Genomic DNA, 19,210 nt, shown 5'->3' with positions numbered 1-19,210 from the left:
CAGCCAAGGCTCGAACTAGCAACGTCCAGATAACTAGACGAATGCCTTAACCACTTGGCCACGTATAGTAGGGTCTATACTATGAGTGGAGAGTGGAACCATGCTTAGGGTAGAATGGGTAAGCTATTAATTTAATGAAGGCCTAACTGAGCTAGCTACTAAAATATGATTGGATCAAGAGTAGCCAATAAGCGTTCTTTAAAATACACGACCATTAAGCCATTTTTAAAACAAAATCCAGTCTTTATTTTCTCATTGCCACATTTGTAAAGCTTCCTGTCATAATCCATAAGAGTTTGCGTGTGTTTTTTTATTTGTCATTGTTGCTTTATATTGACCAGCTTTAGATAATGTTATCTGAAACAGGAACCTACAATAGTTAAGCGTATATATGTTTTGGCAATTAGTTACCTAATATTTACAAAACATTTCCATTACCTATGAAACGTATTCACCTTCCCTTGGAAGTTTTCATGTCTTATCGTTTTACAACATTGAATCACAATAGATTTAATTAAGCTTTTTTGACACTGATCAACAGAAAAAGACTATTTTGTGTCAAGATAAAACAAGATCGCTACAAAGTGGTCTAAATTAATTACAGATATAAAACACAAAATAATTGATTGCATAAGTATTTACCACCCAAATCATCACTGGTGCAGCCAGTTGTTTTTAGAAGTCACATAACTAGTTACATGGCAATCACCGTGTGCAGCCAAGGTGTTTCAATTGATTGTAGTAAAAGTGCATCTGTATCTGGAAGGTTGAACTGCTGGTGAGTCAGTATCCTGGCAAAAACTACACCATGAAGACAAGCAACTCCCCAAAAAGCTTATTGAAAAGCACAAGTTAGCAGATGGATACAAGAAAATTTCCAAGTCACTGAATATCCCTTGCAGTATAGATAAGTCAATCATTAAGAAATGGAAAGAATATGGCACAGCTGCAAATCTGCCTAGAGCAGGCTGTTCTCAAAAACTGAGTGACCGTGCAAGAAGGGGACTAGTGAGGGACACCACTAAGACACCACCAAGAGATGTATGACAACTCGGGAGGATTTACAAGCTTCAGTGGCTGAGATGGGAGATTTGTGCATACAACAACTGCGGCCTGGATGCTTCACCAGTCACAGCTTTATGGGAGAGTGGCAAAGAGAAAGCCACTGTTGAGAAAAACTCACAAGAAATCTCAGCTAGAGTTTGCAAGAAGACATGTGTGAGTCTCCAAAGGCAGCTGAGAGAAGGTTCTATGGTCTGATGAAACCAAAATTAAGCTTTTTGGCCATCAGACTAAATGCTAAGTTTTGCATAAGACAAACACTACACATCATCAAAAACACATTATCCCTATCGTGAAGCTTGGTGATGACTGCGTCATGCTATGGGGATGTTTCACTGCAGTAGGCCCTGGAAGGCTTATGAAGGTAGACAGTAAAATGAATGCAGTCTGCAAGAGAACTACAACTTGGGAGAGGATTTATTTTCCAGCAAGAAAATACCCCAAGCATAAAGCCAAAGCTATACAGGAATGGTTTTAAAACAATAAAGTTAATGTCATGGAGTGGCCAAGTCAGAGTCCAGACCTCAATCCAATTGAGAATTTGTAGCTAGACTTGAAAAGGGCTGTTCACCCATGATCCCCCTGCAATCTGACAGAGCTTGAGAAGTTTTGTAAAGTAGAATGGGGAAAATTGCAGTGTCCAGATGTGCAGAGCTTATAGAGACCTATCCACACAGACTCAAGGCTACAATTGCTGCCAAAGGTGCATCTACTAAATACTTTTGTCATAGATGAATACTTCAATTATTTTGTGTTTTATATTTGTAATTAATTTAGATCACTTTGTAGAAATCTGATTTCACTTCGACGCAAAAGAGTCTTTTTCTGTTGATCAGTGTCAGAAAAAGCCAAATTAAATCCACTGTGACTCAATGTTGTAAAACAATAAAACAAGAAAACTGTTATAGGCACTGTAACTGCAACTTGAAGTACATGAGAAGAAGAAAACACATTAAGAGAAAGAGACGCTCAGTAAGAATTTATAGAAGTGCTCTATTTTTAGTATCTATTCATTTCTTTGGCACACTTTTCTCTTTCCCACGATCGAGATACCATAATACATTCATGCTTAAGTTTGTGTCTAGTAGAAACAATATTACGTGAATTTAATGTGTTTGGAAGGAAGTACAACTGTTCTTACGTTCTTAGCCAAGTTTCTTTATACACTTCGAATGCCAGTACATTTTCAGTTAGCAGGCAGTCCACTATGATTTTGTACTCCACTTAAGACTGCTGCTATTGCATAGAATTAAGGAAAGCCCACTCACTATATTGTTCTTGTGATCGTAATTTCCTCAATAAATCATTCAAGTAACTGAAAGGATTTGGGTATAAAGAGTCTGATTGAGATAGATTCTGCCTGTGAATGATGTTCACAAATCTAGAACTTAATAAAGCATGACCACGATTATATAGAAGAGAAATGAGGTAAGGTTTTCAAATACTAGGCGACAAAGTGGGAAAATACAACTAAATTTTGAAATATAAATCAAGCTTGCTGTTGTTTTCAAGTCCAAATAAACTATGCAGCTCAGCTCAAAAGTCACATTAATTGCATTAAAGCAAACTGATGATGGCATCCGTTAGTCTCGTGAGACCATGGATCTGCACCTGGATTTTCAGGGCACAGGCCTGGGCAAGGTTGTATGGAAGACCTTCAGTTGCCCAAGCAGCAAGTCTCCCCTCTCCATGCCACCGATGTTGTCCAAGGGAAGGGCAAGGGCCGATACAGCTTGGCACCAGTAACGTCGCAGGAGTTGCCAGAGTGAGGTTGAAGGCAACGTCGGACTGTCTTAGGGACTCCAGCTCCGGATTTGTCCTCAGGGTTTACTCCTGAAGCCTTTCCCATGAGTGGGTATGGCCGCAAGGCAGCGGAGGTTTGAAATCAGAGTTTTCCTTCTCTTAGATGGACTGCCTTCCCAGGCTGATGAGCTCCATCTACCTGAAGCACTGGTTTTAAGGCGCCAGGACCCGCCTTCGCCCCTTCTCCTGTCAGTAGAAACAGTTCCGCCGGGCTTAGAGGCTAAGTCACACGAGAAGGCCAGGAGTTGGACTTGGTTGTCAGAGGCTATTTGAGGCGCATGCTGTGAGGAGCACTTTTAGGTAGTAGGAGCTTGTCCCCACTATCACTCCTCGACTTGACAACCTTGGAACCTTAAAGCAAACTAAATATATATTATCATGATTTTAGTGCAGAGTTAATTCAGAGGCACTTCTCCACGGTCCTGACTGAAGCTGACATTACAACTGTTGTTCCCTTAAGAGCTGATGATACCTGATATCCTCGCAGTAAGAAAGCACATAATTGATGAGGAGCTTGGAGAAAACCATTATATAATTATGATTATTGTTTATAATTAGAGTGAATTCTGGTTAATTGGGGCACATCAGTATATTTTGGCCCAATTAAGCAACTGTCGCAATTAGCCAAAGTTTCATGGAAATTGTTAACGGGTATAAAAAAGACAAAATACTGTTTAACGATGTAACAATATTTGTATATAAATTTAGAACAAATTAGAACACTATCAATGCCTCTACAGTACTATAAAACTGTTCCTAATAATTATTGACAGAGGAATTCATCTGCCGTTTGCTGTGTATTTAATATTTCAATGATATTTGAGCAATCTTGATTAAACATTCTTATTCATTTAAATAAATACAGGTTATATATCAAAATACATTAATTGCACACGTCATCACATGATACGTGCGCCCCTTACCTAAAGTAAACTCGAAGTTAGACCCACATTTCAGACTCCTGTGTCTTCCTTTGAAGTTGGCTAACGTTTTGAAACAAAACATATTGGCTATGAGGTGACTTTAAAGGGAATAGAACATGGCTATAGACCTGTTGAAGTGAGACATTTGAACAAGAAAAAAACAGCAAGGAACGCTGAGTAAAATACGTAGCACAACATGTGCAGACAGTTGAGTTTTGAAAAAACTAGTTCATCAGGAGGGAAGACATGAGTGAGTTTGAAAATGAACGAGTTCTCCTTTTCATAAAGGGAAAGGAAGGATTCATGGGTTCATAAAGAGTGAGTACCAGATGATAATAATCATGAAAAAAAAAGCATAAATGGCTGTCTACATCAGAAAGATTGACGAGTTTGATTCCACAACGGGTAGTTGGCTCTTGTATATGAAGCTATTGGAACAATATTTTGCAGCAAATGAAATAGCCAATGAGAAGCGGGTGCCAGTTTTGCTGATTTCATTGTGTTTAAAGGCACATAGTTTGCTTCGAAGCTTAGCTGCTCCAACTAAACCAGCAGAAATGAGCTTTCCTGATATTGTCTAAGTAATACAGGAACACTTACAAGTGAAACCATTATTGACTGCAGAATGCTTTAGGTTTCATAAGCGAAATCAGAGAGAAGGGGAGTCCATTTCAACATACATGGCTGAACTGAAGAGGTTGTCTGAGCATTTGTCAATTCAGCAATGGGGTTAATGATACACTAAGAGATCATTTAGTTTGTGGAATCTTTACAAGAAAGCATTCAAAAACAGCTCCCAACTTACATTTAAAAGAGCACAACTTACATTTAAAAGAGCATTTGAAATCACTGTTTCAATGGAAACGACAGACAGAGACATAAGTGAGTTGCAGTCAGGAATGAAAGTGAGCATGAACAAAATAGCAGCATCACCAGAGATCATCCTGGTTGAACAAATTATGTTACCATTGTGGCAAGAGCTCATATACACCAAACAAAACATAGAAAACATAGTAAAAAACACAGCACAATACAGGCCCTTTGGCCCACAAAGTTGTGCTGAACATGTCCCTACCTTACAAATTACTAGACTTTCCCATAGCCCTCTATTTTTCCAAGCTCCATGTACCTATCTAAAAGCCACTGAAAAGATCCTTTTGTATCCACCTCCACCACCATTGCCAGCAGTCCATTCTACGCACTCACCACTCTCTGAGTAAAAAACTTACCCCTGATATCACCTCTGTACCAACTCCCCAGCACCTTAAACCTTATTCCTCTTGTGGGAACCATTTCAGCCCTAGGAAAAAGCCTCTGACTATCCACACTATCAATGCCTCTCAACATCTTATACACTTCTATCAGGTCACCTCTCATCCTCCGTTGCTCCAAGGAAATAGTTCACTCAATCTCCTCTGCACCCTTTCTATGGCTTCTACATCCTTCCTGTTAGTGAGGCGACCAGAACTGAGCACAATACTCCAAGTGGGGTCTGACTAGGGTCCTATATCTGCAACATCACCTGTCAGCTCCTAAATTCAATTCCATGATTAATGAAGGCCAATACACCAAACACCTTCTTAACCACAGTGTCAGATTTAAGGGTGAAACTTGCAGAAAATGCAAGAAAGTTGGACACATACAAAGTGCGTGTTGGGCAGACAAAAATAAATACACTACTCAGAGAAGAGAAAAAGCTAAAAAGTCAAGTTGCAGTTTCAAAGAGATCTGTACACAGTTCTTAAAGATTTGATAAAGATGAGAGTGACATAAGACTGTGTAGCCTTGAGATTTACAGTGTGAAAACTAACAATAGACAAACTATATGGCTTATGCCAGAAGTGAATGGACACTGTTTCAGTCATTCCACGATATGACTTTGAACAGCATTTCAAAAATACCAAACTACAGCCTGCAGATATCCAACTAAGAAATAATACTGGAAAAAAGGTAACTCCTGACATTCATAAATGTGAAATGCAACAACCAACAAGCCACATTGAACTTGTATGTGGTAAAAACAAAAGGTCCAGCCTTGTTGGGACATGATTGGCTGAGGCGTCTACAACCTGACCGGAGATCCATCCACTGCCGCATGCCACATCCACTGAAATGAAACTATATTAAAAGCAAATTAAGAAAGATACTGGATGATGTCATAGCAGTGCTCAAAGCTGGCGCTGGAAGACTCAAAACATATCAAGTGTAAAATGGTGTTAAATGAAAATGCTACACCCAAGTTTTACAAAGCCCAATCAGTTTCTTACACCATCCATGATAAAGTAGCCAGTGAGCTGGATTACATGGAGGCTAAAGGACTTCTTTCCAAGACAAAGCAGAGCCCCTGGGCAATGCCAGAGATCCCAGTAACCAAGAAGAATGGGTCTGAAAGGATCTGTAGTGATTTTAAGGTTACCATCAACTCAGTACTGAAAGTACTCTGCCCAGGGTCAAAGATATTTGTTCTGGAGGAAAACCTTTCAGTAAAGCGGTCTTAGATGAGGTCTACTTACAGATGTAGATGGAAGAAGAGTCCAAAGTGTTTCTCCCCATAAACACTCACAAATGGTTTTATCACCACAGCAAGCTTATTTTTGGAGTACCATCTGCACCTGCACCCTAGCAGAAAGCAGTTTGAGAGGTGCTGCAAGGCTGCCCAAGCATCAGTATTACCTGGATGACACCATTGTTACCAATAAGGATAACAAGGAGCATATCCAAAGTCTCAAAACAGTGTTAAAAAGATCTGATTATGGACTCAGAGCATAACATAACATGTGTGAATTCTTTAAGCCAAGCATCACTTACTGTGGTCACACAATTGACACACAAGGATTATACAAGTCTCCTGAGAAAATTCAAGCAATGAATTTTGACTCAAAAGTTGGGGGTGCTGTGGATAGTCTGGAGTGTTGTCAGAAGTTACAGCGTGACATCAATAGGATGCAGAACTGGCCTGAGAAATGACAGATGGACTTCAACCCAGCTAAGTGTGAAGTGGTTCATTTCCTTAGGTCAAATTTGAAGATAGAATATAATGTTAATGGCAAGACTCTTGGCACTGTGGAGGATCAGCAAGATCTTGGGGTCTGTGTCCATAGGACACTCAAAGCTGCTGCACAGGTTGACAGCATTGTTGAGAAGGCATATGGTGTGTTGGCCTTCATCAACCATGAGATTGAGTTCAAGAGCTGTGAGGTAATATTACAGCTATACAAGACCTTCGTTAGACCCCACCTGGAGTACAGTATTCAGTTCTGGTCACCTCACTACAGGAAAGTGCAGAGGAGATTTACAAGGATGTTGCCTGGATTGGAGAGCATGTTTTATGAGAATAGGTTGAGTGGATTTGGCCTTTTCTCCTTGGAGCGACGGAGGATGAGAGGTGACCTGATAGAGGTGTATAAGATGATGAGAGGCATTGATCGTGTGGATAGTCAGAGGCTTTTTCCCAGGACTGAATTGGCTAACATGAGAGGGCATAGTTTTCAGGTGCTTGGAGGTATAAGGGGGATGTCAGAGGTAAGTTTTTTTTACACAAAGAGTGGTGGGTGTGTGGAATACACTGCTAGCAACAGTGGTAGAAGCGGATAGAGTAGGGTCTTTTAAGAGACTCTTAGATAGGCACATGGAGCTTAGAAAAATAGAGGGCTATGCAGTAGGGTAATTCTAAGCAGTTTCTAAAGTAGGTCACATGGTCAGCACAACATTGTGGGCCGAAGGGCCTGTAATGTGCTGTAGATTTCTATGTTTTATGTTCTATGTTCAATGATGGATACCCCAAGGCTAAAGGACATTATCCCACAACAGTAAGAAATGCTCCACAGCAATGTCTTCCTTTGAATTAGTTTAATGTTTTAAAGTTAAAAAACATAACACCATGTTCTTTTGACTGACAGACAAACTCAGTGCAAACACCTGGTGATGATAATAAACTGCCTTCATATAATGCTTTTGATGATTGCATCCTCCAAAACTTCACTTTCATTGTAACATTCAAGATGATTGTCAATACGTTCATAATTCCCAACTTATTGAAGTAGAAAAGTAGTTTCATTTCACTCCCGGCTCTTCCTGGCATCTCCAAGCCAGAAGTACTTATAACTGCAGTGAGCAGAAGAGTTCTGAATTGTCTTACTGCTTCTTTCTCCCCAACTATCAGTAACAAAAATCACTGCTTTTTGAATACCAAACACATACAACTGAGGCTATTTGAAAACCGATCGCTCTAAGCACAGTGTATTGCCTAACAGCCATGCAAATGCACGTGACTGATGCTAACTAGAAACTGTTTGGCAATAGTCTCTTATCCTAATTAAGTAGCATATTGTCCCAAATAAGCAAAAGGAATCCTGGCTATATTCTTGATTTAGTTTTTGTTCTTTAAGAGTTGTCCAAAATAAACGGTACAGTGATTAACTCTTGGCCAATTAACCAGAATCCATTGTATTCTATTTAATTATTGTATAATTTGATACTTGTATTTTATGTTGTAAATTAATTACATATAATTGCAAGCTGATGCCAGTATTGGAGCTGGTGTGCTTCATGGGGTTGGGAGGAGAGGTGATTGGAGCAGGGATGTTTGAAGTTAGTTTCCAGAATAATTGTGAGCAAGGGAAAGTTAGTGCAGTGTTATCCTTGGGGAGTGTTGTTAAACAGAAAGACCTTGGGGGGAATACAAGTATATGTAGTTCCCTGAAAGTAGCAACACAGGGGGTTGGAGAAAGCATAAGCATGTTTCTCTTCATCAGCCAAAGCATTGAGTAGAAGTGTTAGGACATCCTGTTACTGATGCACAAAATGTTGGTTAGACTGCACTTGGCGTACTCACTGCAGGGGTGTTTACCGCAATACAGGGTGATATGATTAAACTACACACTGCGAAGAAAACGTTTCTCAAGGATGTTGCCTGGATGGAAGAGTTTGTGTTATAAGGAGAGTGGGTAGGCAGGGTCTGTTTAGCCCAGACGAAGGAGGCTGAGAGGTGATATGATCAAAGTAAATTAAATTGTGAGAAGCATAAATAGCCCCATGGCAGTGTAAAAAACCTAGAAGGCATAGACTTAAAATGAAAGGGAGGGTGTTTGAAAGAGTTTCATCTTTAGAAAACGAGTAGGTAGTATCTGCAATGAACGCCCAGAGGAGGTGGTAGAGACAGGACCAGTAACAATATTTAAATGACCATGTATTTGAATGTGAAAGGCATAGAGGTTTATTGAATTAATGCCATCAAGTAGTATTAGCATTAATAGGTATGATAGATAGGGCCTGTTCGAGAGAAATGCAGTTCTGACCCAGTGACTCTAATAATATAAAAAGTTGTAATTTTGCACCAATTTCTTTTGTGCTTTTCTCCATGAGAACGGAAATTTGTAATATGCATGTTATATATTGAATATCTGTGTCTGTACAGATTTCCTGTCTGTGCCATTTGACTCCCTGCTGTCACAGTTCCAGTGTCAGTGTTCCTTTTTATTATAAAGTCCTGTATCCACATTTAAATAGAACCATGCTGTAAGTGAATAATCCTGCTTTACAATGCCCTGAGCAGAGTATTTCAGCATTGTTAGGGAGTGCTTTCTGTTTAGAAAATTGTCAATCATTTTATTTTGTTCAAGTGAGTTCTGCTTTTAACTTTTTAAGCTAAATTTTATTTTTTGGATATCTGGCATTTTCTAGCTTGGCTTCTAACAGTTTCCACTGATTTGATTACAGGGGTTTTCTGCACTCTGAAAACAAATCGGCTACATTTCAAAATATAGTTTTATTTCTTTTTTATTTTTCTTAAAATATTTACCATTAGACCAGGGTTTGACTATCACTATTGCCTCAGGCTGTCCCTGGAATGCTGTGTGTACATTCATGCCACAGCCTCTTCAATGATATTTTGACTCTCTTTAATTTCCGAACCGTTGGTTGTGTTTGAAGGTCACCTTGGCTGATGGATGTTCTCCCTTCCTTTGCTCTTTCATTTTCCAGCAGATATTGATGCGGCTGTTGGATTATTATCAGACGCGATGACCCCTCCCCTCCCCCGACCATTTACTACAATCTCAGCTACGAGTGCTGAGCGTACTTGATCTTGCTCACTGCTCCTTGGTGGATCCCAGACCCAGTTCTACCATTTCCTGCTCTTCATCTCCCAGCTTCTGATTTTGTGAATTTAGTGGAGCAAAGTCAATGTGATAGCAGTGATGTCCTGAGTACAAGGACTCTGATAGTAGGACCACTTATGCAGCGATTTCAATTCCTGGCTCTGTCTGAAGGGAGCTTCCACATTCTCCCCGTGACCGTGTGGGCCTCCTCTGGTTTGCTCCCACACTCCAAAGGCATTCTGTTGGGGTCAGTAAGTTGTGGGCATGTTACATTGGCACTGGAAACATGGTGACACCAGCAAGATGCCTGATAACACTTGATGCAAACGATATATTTCAATGTACACATAAAGCTAATCTTAATCTTATGAGCAGAATAACAGTTAACATATCCAAAACAACAGAACAATTTAACACTATTGACGATGGGAAATTTTGATGGTCAGTCAAATGGAATATAAATATTTCATCCGATGTCTTCAAATCATTAATGAAAATACTTGAAAATATATTTTTTTATGATCACAAGCTCCTGCTGGACACTAAGAACTTAAGGTACTGCAGGTCTACTCTGTCAATGAGTTTCTCATTGGCAGAGAAGCTGAAGGAGATGGACTTGGTGTGGATCGTGCAGCTGTCTGCAATAGAGGGGCATCAGAGGAGTCAATGCTCGAAGGCAGTGTGCAACCTACAGTAAGTGACCGTCTTAGTCACTTTTCTTGTGATTGCAAGACCCTGTTGGACACTGTTAATGCGGAATGCTGCAAGTCCGATTCACTGATTAATTGGTGGACGGCAGGTATGTACGGTGGGGGAGCTGTGTGGCTTCGACTCGGGCTCAAGCCACGGTGGCTCCTGTTTACAGCGGCCTGGGAGAGAGGTATCAAAGTTGGTGCACTTTGCTGGAGGAAGCACGGTGCGGCATCCAAGTCGGAGTTGGTGCTGCCCCTGTTGTTCACTTGGCAGAAGACAAACTGTATTGTGTTCAACTGCATCCACTGTCTTCTGTGGTAGAGAGTTACACAGATTCAACAACTAGGTGACAAAATTTCTTCTGATCTCCATTCTAAATGGTAAAGCTTGTATCCTGTGATATCTGATTCTGGATTCCCAAGCCATGGAAGACAGTCTCCTTGTAACCTTTCACAAGGTTCCGCATGGAAGATTAGTTAGGAAGGTTCAATCGTTAGGTATTAATATTGAAGTAGTAAAATGGATTCAACAGTGGCCCGATGGGAGATGCCAGAGAGTAGTGGTGGATAACTGTTTGTCAGGTTGGAGGCCGGTGACTAGTGGTGTGCCTCAGGGACCTGTACTGGGTCCAATGTTGTTTGTCATATACATTAATGATCTGGATGATGGGGTGGTAAATTGGATTAGTAAGTATGCAGATGATACTAAGGTAGGTGGCATTGTGGATAATGAAGTAGGTTTTCAAAGTTTGCAGAGAGATTTAGGCCAGTTAGAAGAATGGGCTGAACGATGGCCGATGGAGTTTAATGCTGATAAGTGTGAGGTGCTACATTTTGGTAGGAATAATCCAAATAGGACATACATGGTAAATGATAGGGCATTGAAGAAAGCAGTAGAGCAGAGTGATCTAGGAATAATGGTGCATTGTTCCCTGAAGGTAGAATCTCATGTGGATAGGGTGGTGAAGAAAGCTTTTGTTATGCTGGCCTTTATAAATCAGAGCATTGAGTATAGGAGTTGGGATGTAATGTTAAAATTGTACAAGGCATTGGTAAGGCCAAATTTGGAGTATTGTGTACAGTTTTGGTCACCGAATTACAGGAAAGATGTCAACAAAATAGAGAGAGTACAGAGAAGATTTACTAGAATGTTACCTGGGTTTCAGCACCTAAGATACAGGGAAAGATTGGACAAGTTAGGTCTTTATTCTTTGGAGCGTAGAAGTTTGAGGGGGGACTTGATAGAAGTATTTAAGATTATGAGGGGGATAGATAGAGTTGACGTGGATAGGCTTTTTCCATTGAGAGTAGGGGAGATTCAAAAAGAGGACGAGTTGAGAGTTAGGGGGCAAAAGTTTAAGGGTAACACGAGGGGGAATTTCTTTACTCAGAGAGTGGTATCTGTGTGGAACGAGCTTCCAGTAGAAGTGGTAGAGGCAGGTTCAGTATTGTCATTTAAAGTAAAATTGAATAGGTATATGGACAGGAAAGGAATGGAGGGTTATGGGCTGAGTGCTGAGTGGGACTAGGTGAGAGTAAGCGTTTGGCATGGACTAGAAGGGCCAAGATGGCCTGTTTCCGTGCTGTAATTATTATATGGCTATATGTATCTAGTCTATATAGGCCTGTTAGAATTTTATAGATTTTTATGAGATACCTTCTCAATCTTCTCCAGTGCTGTGAACATAGACCTAAACAGCACAACATCTCTGCAGATATTAGTCCTGCCATATTTTAATCAGTTTATTATACCTACAATGCACTCGGTCCATGGCAAGAATCCTTCCTCAGAGAAGACGGCCAAATGTGCAGACATACTCCAGGTGCCATCTGACTATGGACCTTTGAGGTTACAGCCCATTGAAAACCACTTGCAACAAAGGCTACATGCCATTTGTCTTCCTAGCTCATAATATGAATATTCTAAATATAAAAATACAAAATACCATTTCTTCATTTCAATGCTGGTGAACCTTTGAAAAATACTACCACAGTATATTCAAGACTGAGACTGCAAGATATTTTGGTTCTTGGGAAACCAAAGAGCATGGAAGTAGGACAAGAAAGTAGTTGATGTAAGTATTCAGATGTGATTATTGAATGGCTGAACATGCTTGTGGAGCAAATAGGCTACTCTTTATGTTTGCATTTTCTTAAATTACAATTGAAGCAACACGGGTTGACTTATCCAGAATATAAGTTTTTTCTTTATTCTTCTTGAGTATGCTGACAGCTGGAATCGCATTTCTTCAGTTTCATAAATTGCACTGATTACATGTGCAGCAACAAATTTATAACTGGTTGCAACAAATGGGCCCTTGAACTAACAAGTTTTGTTTGATTAGTTTTACTTCAAACCAGAAATTGTTTTCTACAGATACAATATCCAAATCTCAGCATCCTGGGGCTTGTTGGATTTCAAATTTTCCCTGATTTTGGTAATGTAAAAAAAGAAGTTTAACAAAAATAATTCTTGACAAATATTCTTCTACTATCGTTTTCCAAAGTAGGTTAGGTATTTTAGGTCAGGTTGACTTGGAACACGTGAACTGAACTAGCACATCACTCTAAATCAGAGGTTCACAAGCTGGGGTCCACAGACCCCTCGGTTAATGGTAGGGGTCCATGGCAAAGAAAGGTTGAGTGCCCCCTGCTCTAAATGTTGCAGCAAAGTCAGAGACATTTCAACTTGCTGAACTTCCAGAAATGTCTAATATTCAGGGAACAGGACTTTTAGCTTAAGACCTGTATCATAATTCAATCAGCATTCTACTTCACATCAGTGTAATAAAGCCTAGATCGACTTGACGCAAGATTTATCAATTTCTTCAGCTCAATTTTACAGCACATACATTTTGAAAATGTTAAGCAACAAATTACATTGTTTTCGAACTACGATTAAATATTATTATATTTATGAAATATTCTATATTAAAGATTTGAAAGTAAATATTTGCCATTTACTACCATTAGTACTGTCTCATATGAAAATAATGTATGGAGAAAATTAAGCATGGGTTATTGAGACCTTAATTCATGTCATCTGGCCTCAACGTCTTGCTGCACTGTGTATAAAAGTTCATTATTGCAATATGTCATATTACAATGATGGTTGATATGTTCAGAGATAGAAGTGTCAACATGTGTAAATGACAGTATTGTTCCAGTCTTGTGCAAGTAACTCAAGTCATGTTGAAGAACAGTGTTCTCAGAACTAATCCAGTTGCTGCCATTTTAGGAGCAGTAAGTATAAATCACAACCATTTTCCCCATGAGGCAAGCACAGATTCATGAGAGAGGAACAGCCAACTTTTCAGCTGGCAAGCACAAATTAATCTCATGACGTCTCTTTCAGCAAAGTATTTTTAATGTTTCAACAAAATTAACATGCTAGACAATTATTAGACTCATAGTCATAGAAAACTGCAGTAGAGAAACAGGCCTTTCAGCCCATCTATTCCATACTGAACCACTTAAATTGCTTCAACCCATTGACCAGCATCCAGAACCATATCCCTCCCATCCACATACCATATCTTAAACATCGAAATTTAAATTGCATCCATCACTTGCACTAGCAACTTGTTCCACACTGTCACTGAATGAAAAAATTTCCCCTCATATTCTCCTTAAACATTTCACCTTTCATCCTTAACCCATGACCTCTAGTTGTAGTCTCACCCAACCTCAGTGGAAAGGCCTACTTGCCTTTGCCCTATCAAATCTCCCATAAATCTTCTTCATTCTAAGGAATAAAGTTCTAACCTTTACAGCCTTTCTAAATAACTCAGCTGCTCCAGTCCCTGCAACGTCCTTGTAGATTTTCTCTGTACTCTTTCAATGTTATTGACATCTTTCCTGTTGGTAGGTGATCAAAACTGCATACAATATGAGTCCTGACGAAGGGTCTTGGCCCGAAACATTGACAGTGCTTCTCCCTATAGATGCTGCCTGGCCTATTGCGTTCCACCAGCATTTTGTGTGTGTTGTTTGAATTTCCAGCATCTGCAGATTTCCTCGTGTTTGTACAATATGATCTGTTATTTTAGGTTGATAAACTGTAAGCCATACCACAAACAGATTAATTATTTCAGATGGACAGATCAAATAATGAAAGTATTTCCAACAAGGACATTTCTCATTGCCTTCCATAGACATTCAAGGAGATTTTGAAGCCACCATCAATCAAAATCTCATTTGGGCTAGCCACATAAATATAGGAGCTAAAGAGTAGGCTAGTCAAATCATCTCAACATGGTAAATTCTTCCAACAGTCTAGCAGACACAGATCAGAAGTGGAACACTCTACTCTTGCATGCATGACTGTAACTCCGACAATATTTAAGGAGCTCAATGCTGTTCAGGACAGGAAAACCTACATCATCCATTACCCTAAACATGTGAATCCTTCATCATTAGTACAATACGGATGCATTTTGTACTATAAAACATATACACTGCAGTAATTTGCCTAGACTACTCTAATAGCATCTCTGATATCCTAGACCTCTACCACCAAGAATATCACAGCAATCACAATTTCTCTTCTAAGTTGCATAGAAACTTAACAGCATTCTTCATTGTCAAGAGCTTTAATTGTACTACTTTCCTATCCAACAATATTAGGCAGTTTAAAGGGTTCAACATGGAGTGCCTCCTTCAGAATAGCAATCAAGCCAAGGTAATTAGGTTGGGTAATAAGTTATGGCTTTGCCGACAAATTTGTAAAATATTTTTAAAAAAACTGCTATTAAGAAAAATTTCATCCCTCGTGTTAGTCTATAGTGTTCTGCTTGTGTTCTTTTTCTTTATTCTTATACACTTCCAAGCTGTTTGATAAGTGACTTCTCCTCATATAGGAGTAGTACAATACACAGGACTGCAGACCTGAGAAGGTATACGTAATGAAAGAAAGCACCGCTGAGTTTTTACTGTTCTGTTTATATCAAAACCAGTGACTAAATATTGCCTTCCATTCTTTTTATCCCTTTTGCTGTACCAGTTGCAGAACACCTTTTAGCAACAGAAATTTGTTTGTACTTTTAAGATGAGCGCATCTGAGTTACTGATTTTATCCTATAGATTATGTTGAAGTTGCAATCTTTTTCCTTATCAACCATCTCAAATGTGTTCCCCTTGTTTTACTCAATATGCATTTTGTCATTTGCCTTGTTATTCCACACTACATGCACATCATATAGAACAGCAAACAGATGCTTCTTCAGATATCTCCAACATTAACTTTCTTTGATCATGGTCTATTGTAATATAATTTATGCTTCAGCAAATATGTACTGCCAGTCGTAACAGACAGAATAGAATTGTTTGTTTGAACCCGTGCAATGCCCATGATTATCATCAACCATAGTTCGCTTAACTTTGTACTTTACTGTGTTCTGGTTTTATCAGTATATTATTTTTGTGTGGAGATAAATAATCATGAAAGAGTGGCATAGTAGGGCAATGGAACATTTTTTTTTGAAAGGGATACCGTAGTGGAAAAAGCAAGAGACTGTTATCTGAAATGAAATACCACAGATTCCTAATGCATGATGAGAGTATTCTATATTGAGCTAGTAAATACATCTGTTAACCTGCATATAAACTTTTCATCTTGTAGAGAACTATCAACAGTTGCATTTTGGGCTTCATAAAGAGATTCATTTGAACTTAAGTGATTGCCATCTTAATTGTGGAATTATTATTTACTATTTTTTCCTTTTCCTTTTGCTTCTTCCAAATAAGACCATAAGATATAGGAGCAGAATTAGGCTATTTGGCCTGTTGAGTCTGCTCTGCTATTTCATCATGGCTGGTCCATTTCCATCTCACTGCCATTCTCCTGCCTTCTTCACATAACCTTTCATGCCCTGACTAAGAGTTGATAAGAACCTACCAACCTCTGCCTTAAATGCACCCAGTGTAACGTAAGATATCATAATGCTTTTCAGCATCAGCTGTAAGATTGCAGTTCAATTCCTGCCGCGGCTCAGACTAGTTATGTTTCTTTGGGGTTTTTTTAGGTTCCCATGGATGGTTTTGGGGACATAAGAGGGGAGTTAGAGGTTAGGTTAGGGTTTATAGACAGGGATGTGGGGAAATTGGAGGATAAGCCCCATTCTACATTTGGAGCCAGTTGCGTGGGTTTGGTTAGATGTTGGTCTGGCAGACTGGGAAAGGTATTCTGGGACCCATTATCAGCGAGACCAGAGTTTGAGGCCTGGTTTTTGGGATCCCATTATTGGCAAGTCCGCCATTTGAGGCCTGGCATTCGGGCCCTTATCCAGGCCCTCACTTGTCATCATCTGGGAGTCCTGGGTTGATAACGAAGATCAAAACCTGAAGCTCGATTGGAGGTTTGGATCAAAGCCCATATGCCAAGTGGAAGTCCAGAAATCCAGGTCCGATGGCCAGAGTCCAAGTTTGTGAATCTTTGTGAGTCCGCTGGGGAAGTCAGTGCCCAATGTCTGCAAATCCACAAGTCTGCTGAAGGCCGAAGATGACCTGTCTTGTGTTAGAGGACTGACTATGTGCATGGGTGAGAGGGATTGAGGAACAGGGCTTGTATTGCTGTTGCTTTGTTGCTTGGTGTGTTCTATTTTGTTATGTCCTGTGTAGTTCTGCCAAGCATTGTGAACATGCTATGTTAGCACCTGAATGTTAGCACCCAGTGCATCCTTGGGTCGTGTTGTCTGTTAACGCAAATGACACATTTCACTGTACTGTGATAAATAAATCTGAATCTGAGTTTGTCCATTCTCCTTGTGACCACGTGAGTTTTCTCTGGGTGCTTCAATTTTCCCCACTCTCCAAAAATGTACAATATGGGTTAATGAGTTGCAGCCATGTTACATCGGCGCTGGAAACATGTTGATACTTGTGGGCTGCCCAGCCCAATCTTTGCTGATTTGATGCAAACAACAATCATTTCACTTTATGTCTTGATGTACATGTGACCAATATAGCTAATCTTTAACCTCTTTTGATTGTTAATCTGCTCAAACAAGGACTGCCAGGAAAAAATTATTAGTTTGAGAGTAATTTATATATATTGTTCCATGAGAGATTTGTAGAATTTTTCCACCAAATTTACAATTTTTCTGCAGTAAGTTTGATGAAAGTATTGTGCCAAGTCCAGAAAGGTCACATAAATATTACTTCGGAATTCCACACCAACTTCAGCAGAGAGCTCTAGAAGCTCCGGAAAATAAATGTCAATTGTGCCATTTTGCATTTTACAAGGGAAATGAAGAATAACATTTTTAGATAAACTAAGAAGGGGGAGAAACTAAGGAACGATTAAAGCATACTAAAAGTGCGATTAGGTGAGCATATCACAACTACAAAAAAGTTGTATCTCTTTTCACTGGAACAACACCTCAAAGATGATGCAGACAGAATCTGAAAGATTATTCTTATTACACACACAAAATTCTGAAGGAACTCAGTAGGCCAGGCAGCATCTAAGGAAAAGTTTTGGGGCGGAGACCTGATGAAGGATCTTGGTCCAAAACATCAACTGTACTCTTTTCCTTAGGAGCTGCCTGGCCTGCTGAGTTCCTCCAGTGTTTTGTGCGTGTTGCTTGGATTTCCAGCATCTGCAGATTTTCTCTTGTTAGTGGTTAGACTGTTCATGTTGCTACCAGCATGATTGCCAAACAGCTCCAAGGTAGATAAATTTCAAAAAGGAGGTAAAATGCATCTGACAATCCTTGGAGAACAAAGAGAGGAAATTGCAGAACATAGATTCTCCAGAAATCACTGAATGTTGGAGAGGAGCCTAGAGGCTGAGGGAAGACAGATGATATTCTTATTTTTAAAAATAGCAGCAAAAACTGCCTCAACAATGTAAAATGATTCAATTCATATAGATAATGGAGGAAGTGTAGAAAACGTTCAAATATAAAGTTAAAGGGATAGCAATAAAATTTTTAAAAAAAAGATAATTGGTGTAATTCCTCTACAGCCTTGGGAATCTTATTTATTGGATACCTTTAAAGGTGAGAGGAAGGAATTCTATGCTGGTTGTAGTGTATTTTTTTGTTCTGATTGTGTTCTTTCTTGCAAAAAGCTGTGTATATATTTTTTCTTGTGAATGCTGCTTCTCTGATACTCTCTACCTGTGATGCTGCTGCGAGTAAGAAATTCATTGCACCTGTGCATGCATGTACCTGAGCATATGACCATAAACTCCTGACAATCGGCGAGAAAGGGCAAAATCCGAGGCTAGATCTTTTTCTCATCAGATTTTTTTTTTCTTTTTCATTTAATCTTTTTCTTTTTCATTGCACAGTTAGAGCAGTGGGTATGCCAGGCAGGACAGTGGGGATGCCAGGCAAGACAGTGGAATGCTCGTCAAGTGGGATGTGGGAAGGCAGGGTGACCTCCAGTGTCCCGGATGACTACTCCTGCGAGAAGTGCAAACATCTGCAGTTTCTCACAGATCATGTTAAGAAGTTGGAGGTGGAGCTAGAGGAACACAGGGTTATTCAGGAGGCTGAGGAGTTATCGACAGAGCATGCAGGGAGGTAGTTACACTAAGGTGCAGGACGCAGGTAATTGGGTGACCACTGGTGGCAGGAGCGGGGGTGTGGAGAGGATAGGCAGTCAGTTCAGAGCTCTACTGTGCTGT

The 19,210-nt window shown here is 39.7% G+C and overlaps 1 protein-coding gene across 5 annotated transcripts in view; it reads left to right on the top strand.

Annotated features, from left to right (window-relative positions):
• Positions 1-19,210, top strand: part of eva1c (eva-1 homolog C (C. elegans)) — a 116,221-nt gene that overhangs the window by 56,862 nt on the left and 40,149 nt on the right. The window contains exon 1 of one of the 5 annotated variants that reach the window (XM_073045087.1): positions 10,485-10,579. The exons of the other annotated variants lie outside the window; for them this stretch is intronic. The gene's annotated coding sequence lies outside the window, so the exon portion shown is untranslated. Of the gene's footprint in view, positions 1-10,484; positions 10,580-19,210 lie in introns of those variants that run through there. 5 annotated transcript variants of the gene reach the window in all.

The sequence above is a fragment of the Hemitrygon akajei genome, chromosome 5, assembly GCF_048418815.1.
Source record: "Hemitrygon akajei chromosome 5, sHemAka1.3, whole genome shotgun sequence".
Taxonomy (NCBI): Eukaryota; Metazoa; Chordata; class Chondrichthyes; order Myliobatiformes; family Dasyatidae; genus Hemitrygon; species Hemitrygon akajei.
This window is presented reverse-complemented; position numbering and strand designations above follow the sequence as displayed.